Consider the following 24,835-nt stretch of genomic DNA (forward strand, 5'->3'; position numbering starts at 1 on the left):
ATAAAGAGGGGGAGCAAAGAGCTCCTTGAGCTGACACCGTGGAAGTGATTCTGAATATAAAGAGTAAATGCAGCCCCCTCCTTTCCCCCCTTGCAAGAGTGCTATCAGTGGAAACGCTGCCCCTTGACTTGCAATAATGTAATTACTTTTCGTGCTGTTTTATCAGCCCAAATTCTCTGCAGGTCATTGCGTGCTGTACCCCGTCTTGTGACCTGTTCACAGCCGTGCTGTGATTCAGGCATAATCGACAGCTACAAAGCTGCTGTTTGTCATTAAGGAAGGGCCAAGCACAGGGGGGCTTTGATTTTCCAATAAAAATGAAATCCCAGGGTTTTGTCAAAGCTTCGGATGTGGGATTCTCTGCTTATAGTGACAGTGTCAAGTGCCGTGTCTGTGCCATCTCTGAATCCGGGGAACGACAACTCAGTTCAAGGCTTATGGGAGGAAAGGGGAGAGATTCCTGGGTTTTGTTGCAAAAAGCTTCCCAGGCAGCTTCGGCTTGGGGTGTGGTAACGCGGGTGGGTTTCCCCCATCCAAACCCTAGGGAGCAAGAGCACTGCATCATGAGTTGTTTTTAGGTAGCCACTGGTTGCAGCGTTAGACCAGCCCAGCGGGACTTGCAGAGCTGCTGGTGGCAGGAACACCTGGGAGTCTCCAATCCAGTGCCCCACTCAAAGCAGGACTCTTGCCTGCACTAAGTCAGGCTGGGTTCAGCTTTGTCTAGCCAGGTCTTAAAAACCTCCCCAGATGGACCTGGTTGGAGGGACTGCTGTTCAGGTCCCTGCCTCCCCTGGGGGAGCAGAGGTACTTGGGGAGCAGATTTCTTCCTGTAACTATGTGGACCTGGATGCGAAGTCTGCTGGCACTGAAGAAAGGCAGGAACTGGGGAGCCAGGGTTTTAGGGGACAAAGGAGAGGGCTGTCCCTTGCTGTTTACTCATCTTCTCTATCAGGCCCAGCTGAAGCTGGATCAACTCACAGAGCTGGTAGGAGACACCCTGATCTGGACGCTAAAGTGCACTTGGCCTCTGCAGAGATGGGCACAGATGTGAACATGCTGGGAAGCAAGATTTTTCCAATGTTAGCTTGATAGGTGGCCTAACCTGATGCCTCTGATCCCAACCCTCCCAGGAGGAAGGCTTCCTCTTCCAAGTACTCCTTAAATAGCAGATATTTCAGAGTGACCTGTGACAGGCTGAATCAGGGGGAAAAGAGCTGGTGTCTGTGTCAGCCCGGCTGCACTTGATTGTCTGGGCCCTAGAGCAGTGGATAAGAGTGTCATTAGAACTGTCATTTTATTAATGATTTGTGGCACAGCCATAGTGGGATGTTGTCACACATATGGATTCTGGGAGGTCTTTTGATGCAGCATTGCATCACATTTTATGGAAAAAATCAGTGCATCAGAGAAGTGTCCTTCAGCCCAGTATTTGGCTAAATCAGTAAATCAAAGTTGATTTGCACAGCAGCAAAGGCAATGTGAACTTCAGGAGAGGTGACTGGGTGACACAGGGGACATGGGGGCTGCACTAGTGTCACTGTGGGCTAGAGCAAGTGGGCTAGGGTGAATGTGGGGAGTCTCTCTATCCCCCCCTGTCCAAAACACCATAGAAATCTGAAGGGTGAAGACAGAACCTGCCTTGGCCTTAGAGGGACTAAAGACCAGCATTGCTGGTGAGCCGAGGGTCAGGACAGTATTTGTTTCTCTTTGGAAGAGTTCAGCTGGAACACATGGATATGTGAGTGTTTGTAGGATCACAGTATCTGCTGTGGCACCACCTTTCTCCACCCTGGGCCATTGCCAGTGAGGACACAAGCACTCGCATGGGGTCAAACTCCTTCCTGCCCCAGAGGCATCTCCCCTTGGTGGTGGGGAAAGTGAGACAGGCAAAAGAAACCTCAAGAGCAGCGTGGTCATGGTTTATAGAGATTTGTAAGAGGTTTAATCCTTGCTTTTAAGAAAACTTTCTCCCTTTGTGTATGTTAGAGTTGACTTCTTTTTTTTTTTTTTCCTCCCCCTTTTGTAATGAAAACCCAAGCGGCATACAACTGCAGAGATCCTGACATTGGAAAGCAGCAGCCAGTGTGCACTGTTCCTTTGGAAAAAGGGATCCATCAAAACAGTTCCTTTTTGTCATGCTCTGATTTTGCCGCCAATGGTTTATTTTTGTTTTTGGCTTTTTTTTCACTGTATTCTTAAAACTTCCCTTTCAGGGCTTAACAGCTTAACCATTTCAAAATCATGCCAAGCGGAAATGTAGCATACGATTTTCTCACTAAACATTGTGCTGATCTCTCAAATGTATTCTGGATTTGTAGAAAAGCTGCAAAAAGATGGGCTAAAAGAGGGTGAGAATTAGCACTCAGATGAGGAGCCAGGTCTTTGCCTGCTTAGGAAAGATCTGGGTAAGCAAACAAAGTGTTCCTCACCACTTTCTTGCTCTGCAGCATCTCATATTGGCATGGTTTACAGCAGGATTGACAGGCAAGAGTGGATAGACTTGTGCTGAGGCCCAGGTTTTGGACACAGCTCTCCACCCTGAGCCTGGTACAGTCTTTATATAGCCCTTAAACATAGGTCTCAGTCCTGGTTACTAGTCTCTGGGATCTGAGTTATGCTCCAAGCTCTGCCACCAGATTCCTCTCTGAGTTTCAGCCAGTCTCTTAACCTCTTTGGGCCTCTATCTCTCTTTCACAAGAAGGGGATAAGAGTCCTTCCTCCAGCAGCAAAAATAGCCTATTTTCTAGGTGGGGGCTCTTTGCGACTCTCCCCTGTAAAACGCCTCTCTCTCCCTATTCCCCCAGTAAAATACAAAGGAGGTTTGATTAACCACCAATGCTAATATGCCACACGTGGCAGGAAAACATTATTACTGGCATGTAATGAATGCTTTGCGCTTGCACGTGTGCTATTTTGACACCCTGAATCCAGCCTACCCTTGGGATGCTGGAGGATTCAGGGCAGGTATGGCCCTGCTCCTGGTTTCCCCTTGTGCTGATGGACCACCTGTGAAGTGATCAGATGCTGCCTTTTGGAGCTGAGATGAGTGTCCTTGGGTCACGGAGACTGTCCTATGCCATGGAGAATTCGGTTGTGAGAAGTCTCTAGTGGCGTCTGCTTGGCTCGTGCTCCCTTGAGACTGTAAAGAGCTGGATTTTCCCAGGGCGGGGAAGGGCAAGGAGCGTTTCTGGAAACGCAATCTTTCTCTTAGTGCTAAAACGGGGCATCACCATCTAATGACAGGTGTGACAGAAGAGGTCACTTTGCAAACGTGCACTCTTTCAGGCTGATGATGTGGGTGGTGACTAGGACAAGAAAAAACAACTTGGTGTTGCAGAGCTGGGAGGTTGGGGTGAGTTCTTTCCAAAGAGAGGGATAATTGAGTTATTTGTCTTCCGTCCCTGGCTTTTTATGGTCATTCACATTAGAAGACCTTTGAGGAGAGGTTCCTCACTAGTTGCAGAAAATGGCCATAGCCGTGAGCTGTGGAGCTGGGCTTTGAATCGCAGCAGCATCCTTTAAAGATGCTCTGAGTTGGAATATGCTCTTTCATTATAGCTCTCAGGCTTGCTGGGTGAAGTGAGGGACAGATGATGATGATGATTAGTAGCTTTAAAATTAATAATGCTCTTTGTAATGCTTAATCTTTCATTAATAATAAACATAATGCACATGCTGTGTTGTATCAAGACTAAGAAATGCCCAGGGTCCCCCAGTGCTGGGCAGCAGCTAGAGATGGTAGTAAGCAGTTCCCTCCCCTCCTTTCTGCTGTTTGCCCCCAATTTGCAGCTGTTTAAGAAGAAGGCCTGTCCCTAGCTCAAAATAACTCAGCTTTGAGTACTACTTATTTACAGATTCCTCCCTGGGGAAAAAAACCCTACCAAATGTCCCTCCTACCCTGTCCTCTTGGTGCGGGCAACCCACAGTTTGGGCAGCTGATACAGCCCGGTGGGAGCTCCATGTTGAGCAAAGGGCTCCCCAAATCAAGCCTGCTGCCTGTTTGATCCCACGGTCAAAGGATGTGGGGAAAAAAGCTTAGCTTGATTTCTGCAAGTCTTTCCTGTGTGAAGCCTAGTGCAGGGGATGGGCCAGATCCTGTGCCCTGTTGGTGCCGTGTGCCTTTGAAACAGCTCCAAGTCCCTGCTTGCATCAGTGAGAACAAGAGCCGAATGTGGCCCCGTGATTTATTTATAAAATTCCTGGGGGGAAGGGGAGGGCATGTGAAGGTCTCTAGGCTGCAGGCGGATGTAAAGAGCGCAGCACAGATATAAACCACAGGATGATAGTGCAAATCAGACACACGCGGGGAAGAGGAAGGGAGGACATGCTCGCTACTTGCAAAACCACTGGCTATTCGGGATGCTGGAAAGGAGAGTTTGGAAGAGAGGGATTCCTTCAGTTCTCTCCCACATCTCCCAAGTAAATCGGTGCCTGCTGACGGGGTCAGTGTGCATGTACCAGTGTTGCTTGGTGCTTTAGCTGATGGTCTCCAGCTGGGGAAATAGTCTGCTTGGAGATGGGGAGCTAAATAGAAATTAAGGAAGCTGGGGGGCAAAATGTCTTGCCGTGATCTTCAAGGAACAGTAACGAGGAACACTTCCTGGCATTGTTTGTGTTGTAGGAAATTTCCTTCCTCCCTTCCTTCCTTTCCAATTAATAATCATCAGGGGAAGGTACTTTCCTACTTTGTAAGGGAACAAACACTGAAGGAACCAGTTAAAGTCATGCTGTTGGAGAGTGTCTGGCTCCGCTCGAGTTGTTTTTCCACTATTTGGGTAAATAAGTTAAGACAATAAGAAGGCCTGCTGAGATATTTGGCAGTGAAATGAATCCCCTGGGAGATCAGGACAATGTTGTTTATTGGTGGGGAGCTGCCTGTGCTTGAGGGTCAGTCTTGCCGTTATGGATAGAGGAGGGAAACAAACAGTGTCTGTTTTAGCACTGGAATCATTGTAAGGAGATACGCCAAGGATCATTAGTGCCACAGCCATCATTATCTCTTGCTCAGATTAGTTTTTTTCCATTTTTCTTTTTTTTTAAGGCAAAAATAATGACTGGTTCCTGTTAGATCAGATACAGACAAAATAATAGCGATATCGCATAGATCGAGGTCTGCAAGATTAAACTTGAAAGGGAGGAGAAATTACAGTTTTAGTCCTGCTTGCTGTTACACCAGCCGGGTGGATAAATGACTCCATATGCAGATAAACAGGGCAAAAATAAAAGGGATGCTCAGGAAGAGATGGCAAGAAAAATAGGAACTAATCAGCAGATTCAACCACAGTAATAATGCAGTAAACATGGAAAATTGCATTATATTAGCTCCTCAGTTTCTCATTGTATATATTAACCACAAAGTCATCAATAGGCAATTCACCATAAAGATGCAGTGCTGCAGACATCCGAGCTTCCTTCTCTCCGGAGAAGGCATTTGTGATGCTAAAGGCGAAAGTTGTCTCTCTAACTGCATAACAAAGAACTGGCTGAAGTCGATCTTGAGAAATGCACATCTCTCTCCAGTTAAAAATGTGCTCCCAGGAAAAGGACAGCAGGTCTATTTGTCCCCCGTGCCCAGGCAGCGCTAGCAGCCACATGCTGAGGCACGGTTTCATTGCAGTCCTGGGATGCTCCCCTGGTGCTGGAGGAAATTGGTCTGCTGCAGATTTTTTTTACTAGTGAACTCAATTTCTAGTTAGTTTAATCTCAGAAAGAATGGCAAGGAGCCGCTGCAGCTTCTTCCCTTGAGTTCAGGTAAAATCAGCATGTTACATTATTTGCAAAGTAGTTTCATCCCTCTGGCTCCCAGTTAAACTAGGAACCGCGCAGTCCTGGGACCCTTGCAAAATATACATTTAGGCTATGTAGTGATTTTGATCATCATACATATAGTAGATGGAAGAAGTTCCACAACTTATTTTTAGAGATTTGAACCAGAAACTTGGGCAATCATAGAAAAAAAGATTTTAAAAAGAAGTCATGATAATACAAAACTGGGAGAAAAGTAGCCCCAAACTTCACATTTAAAATCTTGTTTCTTTGCGCTCTTTCATCAACAGCTCCAACCACAATTAGTGCATAAAGCTACCTACAACCCAGGATGTTGGAAAATTACCGAGAGACAGCCCCATCCTCCCAGCTGCTTGGTGAGAAAGGAAGGATGCACCTTCAGGTACAACCTATTATATTTTTCATCCTCTGTTCCCCGTTTCCATTACACTAAACCTGCTTGTTGCATTGCCTGGGGTGGAGGTGTGAGGTGTTTGCAAGAGGGGAACTTCAGAAGTGCTTATCTAAATCGGCCTGGAGTCATAGATAAGCTCTCAGTTTGGGACCGCTCTGCACACAACAGCTCTCGGCCCTGCTGGCTCTACCTGCCCTGTCTGACTGGGCAGAAGTGGTTGATGATGGTGTTTTCTGCTGTGTTTGCTCTTGGTCTAATCTGCCCCTGTGGAATTTTGTTGTCAAACTCCTATTGATTTTAACAAAGGCAGAATTAGGGCAGCACTGGGCGCTTCTGCATCTAGGAACGATGCAGCTTCGCCTCTTTCCAGCATCGTCACGAGAAAGCGGAGCACGTGCTCGGTTGCGTGACCGTCCCAGGGTTGAGTCAAACATGGCAGAGGGAATCGCTGCATCCCTGGCACTGTAGCGGCCATGCAGGGATCGCAGGAAAGGCTGTGCAGGGCAAAGCTGAGATGGGAGAGAGAAAGCAAAGGCTGGTGAGTTTTTGAACATCTGGCCCAGCATGCCAACTGGATTGTATCTGTCACGTCCATCGTCTTAGGGAGAGATGAGCAATGGGGTCCACCTCCTTCTAACCGTGTAGGCCAGGTTAAAGCAGGCAAGCCTTTTTTCTGTGTTTAAGGTGATGTTTTGCTTTCCTAAATAAGTGATATGGCCTCAGACCAAGTGAGCAGCTAGGAGCTGCTTAATCCTTGGCAACCGGTCAGAGCTGCCAACTGCAGTGTCACAGACCGGGGTTTCTCTTGGACACCCTTTTTTTCTGGGTTGGTTGTTTGCTTGTTTTCTCTCCTGAACAAGTGGCTTGAGGCAATAACATGAATTAGCCTATTTATCCTCTCCGTCTCTGTGTTTACAAATGCATGTGCAGTGGGACTCACTGCCTTCAGTAAAGTCCTTTCTTTTCGCTCCAGTTTCCTCATCGCTGGGCTTGCGTTCGCCCCTTGCAGCGACTGAAACATTTTGGATGCGCAATGAGCATTGATTGCTCTTGTTGTGCCTGGCTTTCCCCTGAGGCCTCTCAGCCGGGGATGTCCAGACTGTGTGAAGTGTTGGGGTCTCGGTGTGTGACATGCATCCCTGGGTGGGCTGGAGGGGAAACCCCTGGTGGGACTCAGCGTCCTGGTGGCTGTGTTGGAGAGCGCCACGCGGGTGGGCAAACGGTGTGGAGTGTGACATGCCAGGGTCAGGAAGGAGCTGCAGATTTCGTGGCTCCAGTGCATCTGTGTTTTCATGGATGTGTTGGCTGGTAGAGACCAAGGTTTCCTCCTCGGTGGGAAGGGCTGGATATGGCAGAGGAGCAGCTTGGACTGAATGTGTGACCGCTGAGGGCTCCTGGAGCAGTGCTGGGCACCAGTCTGACCCGGATTAGTTATGTGGGCACTTTCAGGTGTCTTTTCTGATGAGAAAGATGAGGAGGGGAAATGGGGATAGGGGTCCATGAGGGTGGATGGTGGAGCTCAGGCATCCTGGTGTGCCTCGGGGGAACTGGTTTTGTACCTGTACCCACCGCATATGTGACCCTCGTGCTGATGCACACACGCACATCTCCCTCACACCGGGAAACCCTGTGTTAGCATGGGGAAACATCGGGCAACGCTTGCGTGTTCGATAGCTCACTCCTTCAGAGCACGGTGAGGGCTGAGCGTAATGCCTTTTAATGTTCTTGCTCCTAATTATCCTCTTAATTACTCAGTGAAATGCCCAATAAAACAAATCACTATAATTTCTGTTTTATTCCCTGCCTTTTGCAGTTTACTTAAGAATGGAGGATCCATTAAGGAGGCGCTTTCTCATTAGGGAATACTTTCCGATAGATCATACTTCTAAAATGGTTTTATGTTCCTATCCTGTGTTTCATCCTCATTTTCATTGCCAGTTTGCTAATTACTGACGATGCTTGTGTTTAGGAAGTGCTGCCTCCGTTGCTGCCCATCCCTTTCCGTAAGCTGGTGGTGAAGTCATAGCGTGGAGTTTGCGACATCCCCATGGCAACCGCCTGTGATGTCACTGCTGGGGGTTACAACGCCGCTGGCAGATCCAGGCGAAGGCAGGGATGAAACTGGTGGGCTCTCCCTTCTCTTTGAATAGAGAGACACCAGGACTTGGGAAGCTTTTAAAAATTGCTTTTAGCCTTCCCTTTCTCCCCCAAATTCAGCCCACGGATTCCTCCTGGGGACGCCCAGGGGATGTCACGTTGCACCTGCTGGTGGCCCTGGAGTGGGGAGGGGGATGAGGGTCTCATTTCGCCTGGGATGCTGAGCGCCCGGAGGTGGCTGGGACGCAGGAGCCCCTCGCGTGCCGGATGGGAGCGGCGAGTGGCGCTTCTCCGGCGTCCCCCCGTGAGCATCTCGGCCCTCGGCCGCACCACGCCCGCCGCAGGAACAGCGCTCTTCCCGCAGTCGAGGTAAACTGGGCCACTCGTTTGAGGTTAGATTGATAAATAGGCCGTCTTCGGTGTTTCTGGGTCTCTTGTCGTTGTGCTGGCAGCGCGGCGTGGCGGGGAGGGAGCCGGCTCTGCAGAGCGCCCAGGCGCGGGAGCCGCCACGGGGCTGGGGCGAGGATGCCTGCTGCGGGGTGAGAGGCACCCGCTGCGTTCCTGCCCCTCCAAAAGGGGCGGGAGCTGGCCCTGTCCTGCCTTTCCCACGGACGAGGGGGTCCCGGCACCTCGCTGCACCATCTTTGCTTCTCCATTAGCCCAACCTGTGGAGAGGGCATCTGTCTCAGCCCCATGCAGTGATACCTCGGACCAAAATGAACCCCGGCATCCTGGACTCCCTCAACTCCTGTCTGGCTATGGTTTGGTCCTATTCATTTGCTTTCTTCAGTGATTTTTGCCTAATGTTCACAGTATTAGCACAATATGATGCTATTCATGCAGAGGCAGTGAGTGAGAGACTTGCAGCCACACCTTTCCAACAACGGCAAAATAACCTAAGAATAATCACTTTCCACTTAGGGCAGGAATCTAGATCACACAACGAGCCGACACAAATTAAAGCATTTAAAATGTCAACCCCAAAACTTTCACGTGGAAGCCAACTAACTAATGTTTATGTAATTTACTTAGCCGGCAATAGTGAATCAAGCAGACGGCAGAATCAATCTCTTTATTTTCCTAAGGTAGGAGTAAAAATGATATTTCAAAGGCTGGCATGTCTCGGCTGAGCGGTGGTGAGGAAAAGCAGGCACCGCAGAACATACTGTCCTGTCTCCTGCTTTCTCAGATCATAACTTCTGAGTTGGATTCAATAGAAATAAATGTTCAGTAGTTCCAGTGGTGGCCTTTGGAAACGGAGCTAATGGAACAAGACCAAAAAAATCGTTACAACGTTTTGACAAGCGCTTAAATATTTAATGCTGTGCACAGCAAAACCCAATTGCGGGGAGTTCGCGGCGCACCTGCAGGAAGCGCTGCCCTTTGTTAACAAGAAATCGAGTCCTCCCGTGCGCGCGGGGTGAAAATTAAGCAAATGATATTTGAGCTACACGCTGGTAAACAAGCACTCCCGGCCCCCGGAGCAAAGTGTGCCGGGAAGGGAGAGCGTGGCGGCGGCAGCGGTTGCGTTCCCGTGCCGAGCCGTGGACCCGCGGCGGGATGGGAGCGTGGCAGCGCTCCAGTTCTTGGAGAGAAGCAGCTGAGGGAAAACTCGTGCCGCTGCACAGAGAAGAGGCTGCAGTGATTAAATAGGATCGGCTGAAATCCTTCCAAAGCAGGCTTAAGAATTAAGAGCCATCAATGTCACGTTGAGGGTCACTCGCCGCAGGCCGCCTCCGGCCCGCTGCCACCCGGCACGGCCACCCCCTGCGCCGCTGTACAGCCCCATCCAAGCGTGAGGAGATGCCTCATCCGTTCCGGAGAGCAGCCTGTCTCGGCACAGAGAGCCCTTAGAAAGGTCACTTGTCCGGGGGGGAGGGTTGGGCTGTGCACGCCGAGTTCGGATCCGCTTTGAACTGAGGCGTCCTTAGGGGTGTTGGGGAGAAGGTGGTGGGCGAAGGAAGGCGGCGAACGTAGCCGGCGCGGTTCACGTCTCGTCCGTGCAGGAGGCTGACGCCAGGCGGGTGTCTCTGATCCCCTGCTGGCGGGAGCAGGCTCTCAGCGCAAGCGATGGAAACGGCTCTGAAGCCGTGTCAGTCTGTCGCCCCGGGTGACTTGGAGCGGGGACAAGGCATGGGCTGCCCTCCTGCGAGCGCGAGAGCCTCCCTGCGCATCGTGGCCCCAGGCGGTTTATTTGCTCGCATCTTTGCCTCGTGTTCCCGTGTCCGTGAAATGACCGTGGAGCTGAAAGCCACCGGCCCCAACACTGCTTCTTCATTAGTATTGCGAAGCCGGGGGCCTCTCCGGCTGCACGCAGGCGGCGTGGACGAGCCTTGGAGGGACCGACCTGAGCGACAAACCTCTCCATCTGATCTGGGGCTCCTGCTGGAGGATTCCCCCTCCCTTTTCTCCTTGTTTTCCACAGCCAGGAAAGACTGGTCACGGCAGGGAGGTTTTCGCGCATCATTAGAGTCAAGTGTCCAACGCTGCACAGCCGTCAACCCCAATCAGAGCGAGTTGAAAGGCAGTGCTCCCTTTAATCATCCGGGGATGCTCAGGTTTGGAGGTTGAGCCCGGTGTTTCCCTACACACAGGGAAAAAAGGGGGATGGAGCGACAGGGAAATGATGCCGAGATCAGACCCGTGGCAATAAGAGGCAAAACAGCTTGGCAGGAGGATGAGGCCCTTCGTTTGCTTATTTGTCCCCCGTGAATGACTGGAGGTGGCCTTGGGCCTGCACATGTGTGAGCAGGCCCTGCAGAGTGGCTGCTCTCTGCAGCTGCGGCCTTAAGCAAGAGATTTTATATTAAAAAAAGTTTACAGGCAGGCTAAAGCCACTGGATCTCTCCCTCCACACCTGCCTTTCTGGCATGCGAGTTGAAGGCATCTTGAGCAAGGAGCGATGGTTGGAGGCATCAGAGAATCTCAGGCACTACATCAACCTGCTACTGAGCAAATCCACTTACAACAAGCAAGTTACCCAAAATCCAAGTTACCCTGGACAGCTGTAAATGTGTATCCTCCTGTTCACGAAGTGATGCAACTCCAAATCTATTCAGGCGGCTGAGAGGCACACACGGATGTGGAAAGTATGCAGTTCCCTGCCTCCTAATCCCCACTTCTGTATGCCTGGAGAGCCCTGCAACCAGATAAGGCTGTGATGTTCATACTGCATTTTTTCCTAACCATGTACAACCATGAAACCTTCTGTTTGTAGGAATGCAGCACCCACACATACTACATACATCTCATGCAGATATGGGAAAGACAAACACAGGAAAATCATCACAGAATTACCAACGCACCTGATGGCAGAAAGACCAGTGTCCTTCCAAAACGCTCCTAAATGCAGAGGCACTTTCACAGTGTCCCATGTATCGGAGGTTCTAATACTTATGACTTGTCCAAGGGCAACATTGAAAAATGTCGTGGTTTCTGTCAAAATTGCCTGTGAAAGGCTTGGAGTTTTAATTAAAGGCACTAGATTTTTCAAAAAAAAAACAGATGCTAGAGATTTTTTACAAGAAAGCAAACGTTTTTACAAGAAAATGCCTGACAACATTTTTCCCTACCCTGTCATGTCTGACTCTCTGGCTAAATTGCTTTCTAAGGCAACCCCATGACCCACTCTATTAGGAAGCTCAGCAGCCCAGCTCCTGTGTCCCAGGGGTCCCGTGGGGCGCGTGACACCAGCCAGGCTGAACGAGGCAGCGTATGCCCATGTGCCCTCCAGCAAGCCGTGTGATCCAGGACCATGTGTGCGAATACACACATGACCCAGAGCAAGCACCTAGCCTGGCACTGCATGGGTAGAAAGTGAACTGCAGACACGGCTCTGCCTCCTTAGACCAATGGCAATGCAGGCAAAGGCTTGGTGAAATCCTGCTGTTAACCCCTGAAAACCAGGAAATGTGCTTTTGATGCAATTGGGTGGCATTTTGCCCTTGCTGCTATTTAAGGGGTTGACAGGTCTGAAAGCAGCTGTGTAAGAGACGGCCAGGATATCCCTGTGGACTTTGATTTGGTCTCTGCCTTCATGGCCTTCGTTTTGTTCTTGATCGTGGGTTTTAAAAGCAAGTCTGTGATGGGAGGTGACAAAATCTGGTTTAAGCAGAGTTTTCTTGGCATCAAACATTTGCCTTTTGGAGCTGCCCTCGTATATTGGGTAAACATGAAATTATTCTCTTTGACTGGAACTGATCCTCTGGAGCCATGTTATTCCATTGGGGAGAGGTATTCTCACCAATTTTCAATGTGGATTATTTTTGTGACTGACTGTAATAGTTTCTTTGGCGGTATTAGGGCTTATTATGTCAGGATTTATTTAGGCATGAAGCGATTGGACATGCTGTAGTCCCATAGCTTTCATTTGCATGCTGAAATCTGAAAGGCCACCTCCTCCTGCTCTCTCCGCTGATGTGACAGAAATGGCCTCTCTGCTGCCAGACCCGTCTCCCAAGGTCAGCTTTCCCACATTGCTCCATAACCGCTAAAGGAGCAAATTTAAGGGAAGAAAGTTCATGTATAAAGCTATATAGGTCAAAAATCTATATAGGCAAGCTTCTTAAAACAAGAATGAGGAGAGGACCATGAGGGAGGGATTGCATCGTCAAAGGAGCAGTGCGAGCACCGAGAACTCCTGGACGTTAGCAGAGGGATTAGCTGCAGAAAATGCAAGTGTGGATTAAATGCAGATTATACTGGAGTGATGTTGAAACATTATCAGTGCTGACACATCTAACAAAGGGTTTTAGTCATTTAGGAGAGGAACTGTTGGACCCAAAGTAGTAGTAAACATCGCTCTTCAGGTGTTATTTGTAACGAGGTGGGGAGGCAATGAGTGTATCAGCTAAGGGAATGTGTTGTGGCACTTGATATATCCAGGGCCCCCCTGGAGATATGAACTGCTGGACCTGCTTCTCAAAACCATGTGTATGTGGGATTTTGGCAACCACTTCTCCACCAAACACTGTTTGTGCTCTGCAGGATATTGAAAGTAAAGGTTCACTTAAAACTCATCAGTGCTGTTCAGTGCCAGGTACAAATGAATTGGTAAAACTGTCATTAAAATGTTTGCAGTCCTCTCAGTTTTGTTAATACCTTTAAAAATTGTCCAGGACCTTTGGCTTATGGTGCTCCTGTCTTGGTCTTGAAAAAGGTTTTGGTTTGTGATTTTTGGTCTGTTCTGAGCCAAAGCGAAAGCTTATCTGTACAAGGGCTTCTGGATTATGCCGTCAGATGGTTTCTAGATTTGCTGAGCTTTGCACTTGCAGCTGAACACCTCCATGGGGCACAGAAGCAGGTGCACCACCTCAAATCACTTCTAACTTTGACATGTAGAGATGGATTACAGGTGACAGATTGACTGGCTTGTGTTAATTGAGAAGACTGAGGCACTGAAATTAGGACCTTACTTGCCCCAAGAACTTTTTGTGGTCAACAAAGGGTGATGGGCAATGCTGATGCTCTGAATCCAAAGTTTGGGTCACCTTCTGCTTAGGAAAAAGGAGGTATTTTCAGCCTGCTGAACAGACTAGTCCAGGCGCCCTTACAAGCAGAGGCTCCACAGCAGAGGCGTGTGTGCAGGAGAGGGACGAACTCCTGGCTGCATAAGGCAGTGAGCAAGGCAGATCCTGCACCCTGCACGTGGTGGGACCACTGCCCAAGGAGGCAGCGGGGCACCTGCAGTCTGGCAGGAAGAGCCCAGGGCTGCAAGGAGCAGGGGGCTGTCTGGCCGTCTGTCTCTGGCCGGTGTCTCCCATCACGCGAGCCAGAGCTGGTCTCTGCTGCTTTCGGCAGCCCGATTCCCTGCTCTAGCGAGTGCTGGCTGCTTGGGAGGCAGCAGGAAGAGGAACACTCTGTTCGGCAGCTGCACATTCCATTAATTTAATGAGTTTTTTTTTTTTTTACAAGGCAGATGGTAAAATAGCTATTTTCTGTTGTCTAATAAATACCATCAGCAAGGCAGAAAATGTGCAATCTCGCCAAGTCTTTTCTGATTCCTCACCCTCCTATACTGATACATTCCCCATTCTCTGCTGGGGGCCAGTTGGGGGTGGGTGGTAGGGATGGGAGGGGAGATGGAGACACCAAAGGCAAGTCCGAAACTGCTGGTGGGACGCACGCAGCAAAACCGCAGCCTCCCCTGATTGGGCAGAGCCTCTGTGTCCTGCTGGGAAAGCTGCACTCTGGCAGCCTTTGCCGATCCAATTCTCACTTCATCTGATTGCAGTAATAACAACTCACACAAATTTCCTGCCTCAACCTGAAATCTTCCAGCTCTGCAATGCAAATAATATAATGTGTGATGAGGAGCCCGATGACGGGTATAATAATAATAATAGTGATGATGCCTTTATTCAATGAATGAGTGAATCAAGCAAGCAAAAATAAATGGCATTCAGAGCTTAGAAATCAATAGGAAGAGAAATCAGGAGGAAATGCAGGGGGAATTGCATCTCTGGGGGAGCGCTGTCCTTAGGAATGGCATGAAGGAGAGATGAGCAGAACTCTTCTGCGCTGGGCACTCCTTGTCAGCCCGCATTGCTCCCAGGCTCACTCCTCTTCTGTGATTATATTGCATCCGCTGAGCTGGCTGCTGCTCTCTGTCTGATCCCAGTCTCTTCGTGATCCCTTTGGTCCCCTTGATTTACGGCTCTCATGGGCTCTCTGAATGTGTCTAAGCGGTTGGCAGGCTATGGACCTGACCCTGGGTTGGGTAATAACTTGTCTTTTGTCCCATACCCAGGAGGTTGGCTGTAAAAAAGCTCAAGACATCAATTTTCCTCTCCACCAGGGTGGAATTGCAAACTGATGAGATGGTCTTTGCCCTCATTTATCTCTTCGTTCCCTTTCTCCTCTTCTTTTTGTCTTTCTCTTTTCTCCTTTTCCTACTTCTCAACGCTGGTCTCTTTCTCTCTCCCCCCCCCCCCCAGCATCTTCCCCCATCATTTATCACCCTTCCTCCTCTCTGTACATGACTGTTTCTCCGCTCTCCCCCTTGTACCTTGTTTTCTTTATGCATTTCTTTCCCATCTCAAATCTCCCATCCTTTGCTTGCTGTGCATAGCAGTTTGATATCCTCACCCATAATAATAGCCTGCTAATACTGTAATTCTACCAGAGACCCTTTAAAACCTTAAAGCCTTGGCAGGCAGTAAAACCCACCTTTTGACTTGGTTTCCTCTTTAGCAGGGATTCATTTCATGCAGGATTTCCTTGTGCACAGCTCTGCCACTCACTGTTAGTACAAAAAGGATTAATTCTCGCAACAGGTGAATATGTTTCATAGCTCTGATGAGCAGGATATATTCCCCACTTCCTGCAGGTATATGGGGGATTTAATCATCCAACACGGTGCTTCTCTTTGTCGAGTGTGTGTTTAAAGGGTTGCGTTACACACCCATATCTGCACAAAGATCTCCTGGGGAATGCCCTCTTTCACCAGCAGGGTATTCCCATGAAACCTTTGCAATATCCAAGGGATTCTCCCTCTCTCTGGAGAGATGATGTGTAGCAAGTTTGGAGCTGACACCCTGCTCTCTCAGGTGATGCTGCCATGGGATGAGCTTATTAAATACTCTACCCCAGCATCACCAGTGCCGGTCCCTGCCCTGAGCATCTCAGATGCTTGGGACCTGACTGCTAATTCCTCCTTTGCCTGCTCTGAGGGTCCAGCATGGCTCCCGCCCCTTCTCCCAGGCTATCTGAGAGGTGTCTTTCATAAGCCTAAAGAAAAAAAGAACAAGCTTCCCTTTGCCTTTTCCTCTCTAGCCTCTTTTGATACTGTCTGTGCAGCTTTGTATTGTATTTGAATGTACACAAATCTGCTCGTGGATAAAATATGCAGAGGGCAACACTGAGAAATTGAATCTGACTTGCAATGGCACTGGGAGGTGGCACTTGGTAAACTGAATCAGAATTTTCCTCCCTCTCCCCCAGCACCTCCAGCAGGACCTGCCTAGAAAGTGCCCTATAGTCCTCCCATCCCCAGTACCTTGTGGGCTTGGGAACAGGGGCAGGAAGGAGCTGAGATCGTCTCCTCCCTGTGTCTCTGCTGAGTCCCCAGTGGTGCATGCGGTGTGCAACGTCTCCGCAGCGGTGGCTGAGGGGGTGGTGTCCTGAGTGGGTTGCCAAGTGCAATAGCAATAGGCAGTGAGCAGCCCTCAGAGCCTGTCACCGAACAGGGTAAGTCAGCAAGTAGCTGACTGCCAGTCCTGTTTTTGGGTTGCCAGCTAGTCCCAGGACAAAACGCCGTGGTTTTGTCATCTCCAGTGGGTCACTGAGCTATAGGGCAGAAGATGGCTCTAAGTGGGGAGATAGGACTTGCAAGTCTTCCTGCCAGGTTATCTGATGGACAGCACAGACCTGGAATAATGCCCCTTGCCAGGTTGCCAGCTTTAGACACAGGAGTTGACAGAGGGGGGTAATACAGCATGTCTAGTGCCAAGTATTCAAGAATCTCTAAGCACATTGCCGACGTGGAGCTACAGGGCAGTGTCGCTCTTCCCGTTTCACACCCAGGAACACCGTGGCCCTGAGAAGCTGTGAAGTCTCCTGCCAAATCACACCAGGGACCATGATGTCAGGTTTATTGTTACAAAACCCTGAGACAACAGACTCCTGTGCTCCACTAACAAAATAGTAGAAATTATTAGTCATTTCTGAGAGAGTGATCCAAAAGCTAGTGAAGTCATTGGTCATACCTCCCCGTGAATCCCGTGGCTTTGGCATTACCATTTGAAAGAAAACAAAAATATTTGATTTTGGACTCAGATGCTGCCAAAACCTTCAAAGCTAACAGAGACAATAGCTCCATGATAGAGAACACAGACGAGGGGTCTGAACTGAACTGAGCCTGATCCAACAGAGATTTCACTCTGAACTATATAAATCTTGATAAAGTGACATTTTTCCACAGCAAAACCTATCCAGCTCCACCTGAGACAGGGTCTTCAGCAGGCAGGATGGCCAGAAGGTGAGGAGAGAGTCTGCAGACAGAGAGGGAAGGTATCAAAAGACTGTGATGAGACTTATTACCTTGCTAGTCCAGTCGTGAGGTGTCCTTCATGGGTTGCTGAGTACAGCAATGGTTGCTGTCTGGCCTACTTTCGTCATCTTAATGATTCTCACTGAAACAGTTGTGAAGGGTCAAGGAGTCCTGTTGAAGGAACAAGTGTCTGGGCAGAAACTGTCCCAAGGATGTCTGTGGCCTACTTTATAGCTTGCCGTGGTGCCGATATTCCCTTCAACAGCAGTGTCAGACCAATATTTCATGGCATCCCCTTAGAGCCTGCATCCTGTTGACCAGCAGCAGTGGCTAGCTGGCTTGACTCTAGGATCCAGGTTTGAAAACCAGCATCAAATAACTTCAGCTGCTTTGAGGGTGGTTACAGAGATGATAGAGCCAAACTCTTCTCAACAGCAGTAGATAGCATAATGAGGGGCAATAGGCCTAGATGGCAGCCAGGGAGGTTGAGGTTGGGGATGAGGAAAAAGGAGTTCACTAGGAACGCGGTGCAGCACTGGAACAGGTGACTAGGGAGGCTGTGGGATCTCCATCCTTGGAGGTCTCCAGAACTCAACACACTAAGCCATGGCTGGAGATAATCTTTCTTTGAGTGAGAGGACTCCCAGAGGCCCCCAGCATTTCCGTGGTTCTGTGAAGTCCACTTCTACTATCAACTCACACAGTCCAGCTGGGGTCTAGAGAGCTATGGCTTTTTATCCCAAATAAGGATCTCACTCACAGAGTGATGAAGTACATTAGAGCTTTATCACCATGCTAGCGAGTCCAACCACCTTGCCTAGGCACTTTCTCCCTTCTGATGTGATAGCTGGGACACCTAGAAGTAGTATAATTGAATCTTCTGCTATGTCCAGTGTCAGAATTCAAAAGGGAGCTCACTATGACATCCAAAGGAAAAGGGACCTTCATCTGCCCTTCTCTTCAATGACATACCTGGAACAGACTTGCCAGCCCAAACCATTGTGTTGAGAAGACAGCCAGGCTTGAAATGTCACCTGTTTCTAGCTGATAAGTGAGATTTATTACAGAAAAGCAGGTCTATCGGTCTCTTTGGTCCTGAGGGGACTAGCTCTTCAGCAGAAACAAGCAGAAAGGGCTAGGGGATTTTAACGGAGTTAACTGAAATTTCCACCAGGGAGCTAAACTGTTGGCATTTAGCTGTAGAAGAGAAAATATCCAATTTTGTTTTGGGGGAAAAAAGCAACAAAAACCCCAAGAAAGCAACGTATTCTCAGAGTGGAAGGAGGGACCTCCTGCCACATTGGTTTCCTGCCTGAAAGGAGGCTGCTGTGCCTGGGACAGCACACCTTGTCTGTCGTGGTTACGGCAGATGGACTAGCACTTTGCTTTACTGAAGGATGGTCTGGATAATTGAGGAAGAAGATATTTGTGTGTGTGTTTGTGTATAGGCCATGTACCGTCTGTTCTCTTATTTGCAGAGCACGTACCTCATTCAAGAAATTATCTGGGCTGATATGCGAGGTGGTGTGTCCTGTCTATATTATACTTGCCCCAGAGAAAGAGGAAAGGGTGCATCTTACTAAATACAGACACGGCTGGGTCGATGGCAGAGTGCTGCTAGCCTCCATACTGGAAAAGGCACTGCCTTTAATTCCCCACTGCGAGGGGGACTCCCGTGTTTTGGTTAGTTGGCTGTGGCGCATTTCGTAAGCTCGGAGACACCAAGCGTTACTAGCACAGGAAACCCCAATTAGTTCTGGAGGCAGCACGCCCAGGATTGAATTTGCTGTTATTTCGCTCCCCAAGGCAACAGCGGGGAAACCAGGCTTGAAAATGGCTTGTTTCCATGGGCTGGTGCAGAGCATGCAGCCCTTCGCGTGGTGCTTGTGTTTGCAGGCCCAGGGGCTTCCCAGAGAGGAGCAGAGGCTCCAGGCTGCACCAGGAGGGTATTTCTTTGCTAACAGCTGGTTCAAGAGCTCTGAGCTGGCAGCACTGGTTTAAGGGGTGTGACAACTCCATGGCAGTGCCATAGATAACCACCCAGTTCTGTAGATTAAAATCAGAGTCAGCTCCCAAACCAGCTGTTAAAAACCATCTCCAGCAAGCTCCTTCCTCCTCCGTTTGTTCAGGTACAGACTCCAAAGTCCCCACACACAGCTGTGTCCCCACCTTTGCCAGCCCTTCCCCTAGACAGGTTGGTGGTAGCTTGGTAGCACATTCTTGGTGGCCAAAAAGCTGTTTTCAAGCAGATTTTGCTGTTGGTACTGAGTTGTGCACTGTCCTAAGCTTCCTGCCCAGTTGTCTAAGGTTAGGCTGGACCTGTCCATGAGAATTGCAGAGCGTAGACCCACCCTTAGCCATCAGTTTTCCCCTTCCCTTGCCTTGGTGTTAAACTCTTCTCCCAAATCAGCTTCTGTCAGCTCGCCTATGCTGGGAAACCAGTGAAGCAGAGAGGACGCTTAGTTATAAAATAAATCCTTTAGGGGAGGCAGATTCAGGCCCAGGTGAGATTTCCGCAAGTTCTGCTGAACTTCTGTGTTAAACAGCATTGTCTAACGGTGGTCATTTTGTTGGAGATGCTCCTTCCTGGTAGCAGTGGTACTCACCTGACCCCCCACTGCCAGTCCTGTCCCAGCAGCTGCCTCTGCCCTCGTGCTCCCCACTTCAGTGGCTTTGCTTCATTAACTTCCTGATAAGTGAGAGTTCATCGCTGAGTCTTAAGAAATCAGCGATAATGCTAACCCTTCATGCAAGGGTAAAAATAGTCCTAATAATTTAGGCAATTTGTTAATTAACCTCATTTACTTGAAAGCACAGTGCAAGAAGACTTTGCCACTGTTTTTGTTAAGCTTTTTCCATTCACTTTGTTTGCTTTTCTCTTGCCTTTTTTCTCTGCTCCCAGACATAAACACAGGGACCCAAAACAGTTTAAACTAGTGTAAGCAGGGAAGTGAGTACAAGCGAGGAAAAGATGCTGCGTGGAGAAATGGCAGTGCTGCAGGGAGGCAGGACAGATAGGCTTTGGTACCCAGACTCAGTATGGCATTGCATCATCCACCTGATGGGAAGCAGGTAGTTTCTCTCCATGCTGTCCCTTCCCCGTCCCATTGATTCCTCTGTTCCTTCATCACAGGTAAATGCTGTGACTCATTCAGGATGATGCACAGCTATTTGACAAATGTCTAAACACCTGTAAGAGACAGAGCCTGTCTCTCTCCTGGGTAAGATGGAGCTGAACTCAGCACATTTCAATATTGAGAAGCCACTTTTGTAGAGCTTTTTGCATCTCAGATGAGAATCTCAGCAACACAAGATGGTCACTACTAGGCTTACGGTCCAAGAGGAGCTCTGATCCAGAGGCAGAAGTAGCCAGTGTTTTCTGGCCCTCTTCTGTGCACTTTCCATCCTGGCTGTCTCTGTGTCTCTTGGCTACTGGGAGAAGGAGCGCATGGATGCACTGGGGTTAATTCTGTTAAGCACGTAGTGTAGGGGAAAGACATCCAGAAAAGTCACCTTTCCATCACCCTATTGTCCTCAGCCTGTGCTCTGAAGACTCTGTGTTTGTCCTCGAGTTGTATTCCCCCCATTCAAGCCACTTGATGCCCCATGGAAACCGGCACATTAGGCTCTCCTTTGACCTGCAGGTTTCCCTGTTGTCCAAGGGCTGCAACACGCAAGGCCCCTTTCCCACTTAACACCACTTCCAGCCTCTCAGTTTGCTAAACCAGCCTGGGATCTCCAGAGCAGGCTGGAGTGCCCCAGTCCTCTGCCAGATGGCCATACCCTTCACCTCACCATTCACAGCATCCCCTGCTTGTGCCCAGCTAGACCAGTCTGTATTAGCCCTTACCGTGTCCTTAGACTAGAACCTACTGACAGGCAAAAGGAGGCAGGATAAAATAGGCATTTATGGGGGGGGGAGCTAGGATGGTATGATAGCACAAGGGTCAAGGCAAGGGGACCAGGCAAGGTCTTGCATCCCAAAGGTGTGTCATCCTTCCCTTCTTTTCCTTCCGCCCTTTCCTACCTGTGACACATGACTCCGAGGTGATCTGTGCTCATTCCCAGCAGCTCATTTCCCATCTTGCTGGAGGAGATAGACCATTGCTGGTACCAGACCAGTGCACACACAGGCTCCTGAACATGAAACTCCCAGCATCACCATGCCTCACCATGGGGAGCACTTGCACGCCAGCATCGTCAACACCCACTGGCCAGTCTTCCCTCTCCCCAGATGACTCCTATCCAGAGCAGGACAAAGCAGTGATGTTTTCCCAGGTAGCTATGAGGATTAATTCCAGCACAAGCAAGAGCAGCTGCTTGAAAAGAGCTTGACAGCCTGAACAGCCCAGAATTCGTTTTTTAAGGCAGGGGACTTGATACTAAAGCTGGGAGGAAGAAAGATTTTCACTGGAGAAGGAGCAAGAGGCAGGAAAGTGTGGAAATAAGACATGCTAGCTGATGAAAGAGACGTGCCACGCTCTCAGAAGCGAGGATTTGGGTTAGTTTGCTGTTGCTTGGAGGGCATCAAAGGAGATTTTACTTCTCCAAATCCCCCGATCTGCACAAGTCTTGTCCTGTGGCAGCAAACAGTGGCTCTCTGTGCCTGTTGACACCACGGTCCCAGGGTGAATGGGGCATATCTCTTGCCATACACAGGAGATGCTGGCATCTGTCTCCGTCCGGGAATGGGGCTGTGTGGGGGCAAGCAAGCGCAGAGTCTTGTCTGTCAAAGGACGTTGGAGCCCTCTCTAGGTGCTGAGTTTGCAGTGACTGTTTCTGACTTGGTGAAATTTAGGAGGTCAAACTGTTATAAGGGACAAAGGTTGTCCTGGCTGTTAGGGAAACCAGGGCAGGGCACTGCTCTGAGAGGCACCAGGGCTCATCTGGAGTCCCTGAGAGCGGCGTTTGTCCTGCTGGAGTGGAGCAATACCCGTCATTCAGCAAACCTGCTCTCCTCCTGGGTGAGCTCTCAGCCACAAGGCTGGAGTGCTGCTTCCACAATGTTCACCCTCTGGTCTTCCCAAGGCCTGGGAACAGCCTGGGAACTGCAGCAACAGCATCCCCCAGGCCTGCTGCTGCCATCCCAGCCTGTATGGATGGTGCATGGTCTCTGCACAGATCTGCTCAAAACCCTCATCTTTGCCCCTTGTGCAGCTGTGGCAAATTCGCCCGTTTTGGGGACGGCTGGCGGCTGGGTCCCCTCTGTCCCCCCCCACCCTGAATCACACCAGCACAGCCGACGTACAAGAGTCGCATCTCTCATTCCTTATTCGCATGGGACGCTGAATGAAATATGTCTTCCTGAATTATTTCTGAAGATATTAGATCTTCTCAAATTGTTCATCTTCCCCAGAAATGACAGCTCCCAGGCACCTGGGAATAAGCGGTGCTTTGGAACAATTTCATTGTTTCTATTCAAGGCAACAGGAATTCCTTAGATCTTGACATCAGTCCCCAAACCCTGGCGATGTTAGCATAACCTCCAGACAGTGTTTTTCTTGACCCAGAAAAAGGCTGCGATTTGTTATGAACCATGGGAGACCAGTGTCCTTGTAGTGTGTGTACCCTAATTGTGTGCGGCGCCGTGTGAGCTCCACCAGCAGAATGGGCTGGAATTTTCTTGTCAAAACAGCTTTCCATCAGCAAATGCCACTTCCATGAAATGGGGTTTTGTGTGTGAAATCAAATCAACATTGATTAATTTTCATTTTGGAAAAGAGAGAAAAAAATGTTAAAAATGTCAAGATGCCTTCTTTTTTCATTCTTGCAAGAGCTTCAATTTTTTATCTCTTAATGACCTTTTGTTTAAAGCCTTTGTACTCTATAATATGTATTCAAAAGGGATGGAGCAAAGTGAACTGTTAAATGGTTTTTGAAGCAAAATTTGCCCATTTTCCCCAACTTTTTTTTTTTTAAAGGGAGGCAGGAATTGCATTTCTTTTTTGTCTGAATTTTTGTCTTCTTGCCCTTAACTGAGAATACTTTTCAAGGCTCCCAGCTCTGCCCTAGCTGGCATGTATGAGTCTCTCATGCTATGCTGCGTGCTGCGGGGACTTCTCTGACTCTTGCCTCAACCCTGCTCAAATTACTTTAGCTGCTGATTACTTTTTTTAATGAACATCTCTAGTCTGACTGGCAAAATTGGACCCCTGTCCAGCACAAGGGATCCTTTTCTCTGCGGGCCAACTGTGACGTATCAGACCATGGGTAAGCCACTGAGCTGTCTCACCTCTCCCCAAAGTCCTGACTTCATTAAGAAATGCAGTACGCTAGGACTGCGTGGTGGGTGGACGTGGTCATGGAGAGAAGATGTTGGCCTTCAATGCTGCAGCAACTTTCTTATTTGTACTGTGTAAAATAAGCATAAATCTTCTCAAACCGCTGTGTAGCTCTGGTTGTGTAGTGTACACAAGGTACCTTGCGCACACTTCAGGTGCAAGATTGAAACATGGGAGAGGAATGCAGGGTGCTCGAGCTGGGAGAAGGTGGCACCGATGCACTGTCAGTCAGGGTAAAGCTTTCCCTGCTACAATAGTTTATTTTTAGAAACAATCCATGTTGTTTCACATGCATTAAGATTTTTTGATTTTTTTATCCTAAGGAAAAGGGTTTTTGACCTACACAAAAAAGGTTCGCATAAAGCTTTTACATCCTTCAAAATCATTCATAAAACTTAAAAAAGAAAAAAGGTTGTTTCAAGTGGATTTGAATTGAATGGAGGAAAGTTTTCTCTGTTTTCATTGGTTTTCCTTCCCTGTTTTCTCTTTTTTAACTCTAAGTAAAAAGCAGAGTAGTGGGAGAGAAAGGAGAAAGAATCATTAAAGAAAACAAAACTGAATATTTCTTCTTTCTACTTGAAAGAACTAGAGTTGAACTGGAAAACATTGTTTCAGTTTAGAGAAAAAAGTCAGGAAAAAGTTTTGGCTAAAGGGAAGATTATAAACAATTCTCATGAAAATGCTCTGAGGGAAAATGGTTATTTTGGACCATTTCTATTCACTTCCCCACAGGATGCCTTTAGTTTTATAATAAAAATGTGAGCTGCACAAATTGCAGCCTCCAAACATCTGGGTACCTCCTTGGGAAGCTCTCTGCAACCTCCCTGCCTGCGCTTGTGGAAGCAAACTCCCTGGATGGGGGACACAGAACTGATGTTAGAGCGAAGCACAGTTTTGCTCCCAGCGTAATAGATCCACGTGGAGAGTTTTAACCCCCACATCTGGAATTTCTCCAGGGCACAAGCACTCGCTCTCACAGTTAATGAAGTCTGCTGTCTTAATTGAGTCTATGAGGGACAGTTTCAAAGTCATCAAGACTTTATTAAATCTGCAGCGCTTTCTGTTGCACTGGGCAGAGCTCTCCGTGCATGCATTGCATTTAGTTTTCTTGGCGTCGCATCCCTCTCTGCCTTCCTACACGTATGCCTCTCGCTGGAATTTCTTCTCCCTGCCTCCAGCACTTAAACAGCCGAGCAGCGTTTGTGCGTCTCCAACAAGTAGCCACCGAGCCTGAGAAGCACATTAGCTGCCTGACCTGGTTCCAGCCAGGTGTGAAAGAATTTGGTG

The 24,835-nt window shown here is 48.8% G+C and overlaps 1 long non-coding RNA gene across 1 annotated transcript in view; it reads left to right on the plus strand.

The window, feature by feature from the left end:
* The first annotated feature begins 6,102 nt into the window (after positions 1 to 6,102).
* LOC106491312 (uncharacterized) overlaps positions 6,103 to 24,835 on the plus strand; it is an 89,547-nt gene continuing 70,814 nt past the window's right edge. The window contains exon 1 of the long non-coding RNA XR_001293757.2: positions 6,103 to 6,169. This is a non-coding gene — a long non-coding RNA (uncharacterized lncRNA). The remainder of the gene's footprint in view (positions 6,170 to 24,835) is intronic.

Source organism: Apteryx mantelli, chromosome 16 (genome assembly GCF_036417845.1).
Source record: "Apteryx mantelli isolate bAptMan1 chromosome 16, bAptMan1.hap1, whole genome shotgun sequence".
Lineage (NCBI taxonomy): Eukaryota > Metazoa > Chordata > Aves > Apterygiformes > Apterygidae > Apteryx > Apteryx mantelli.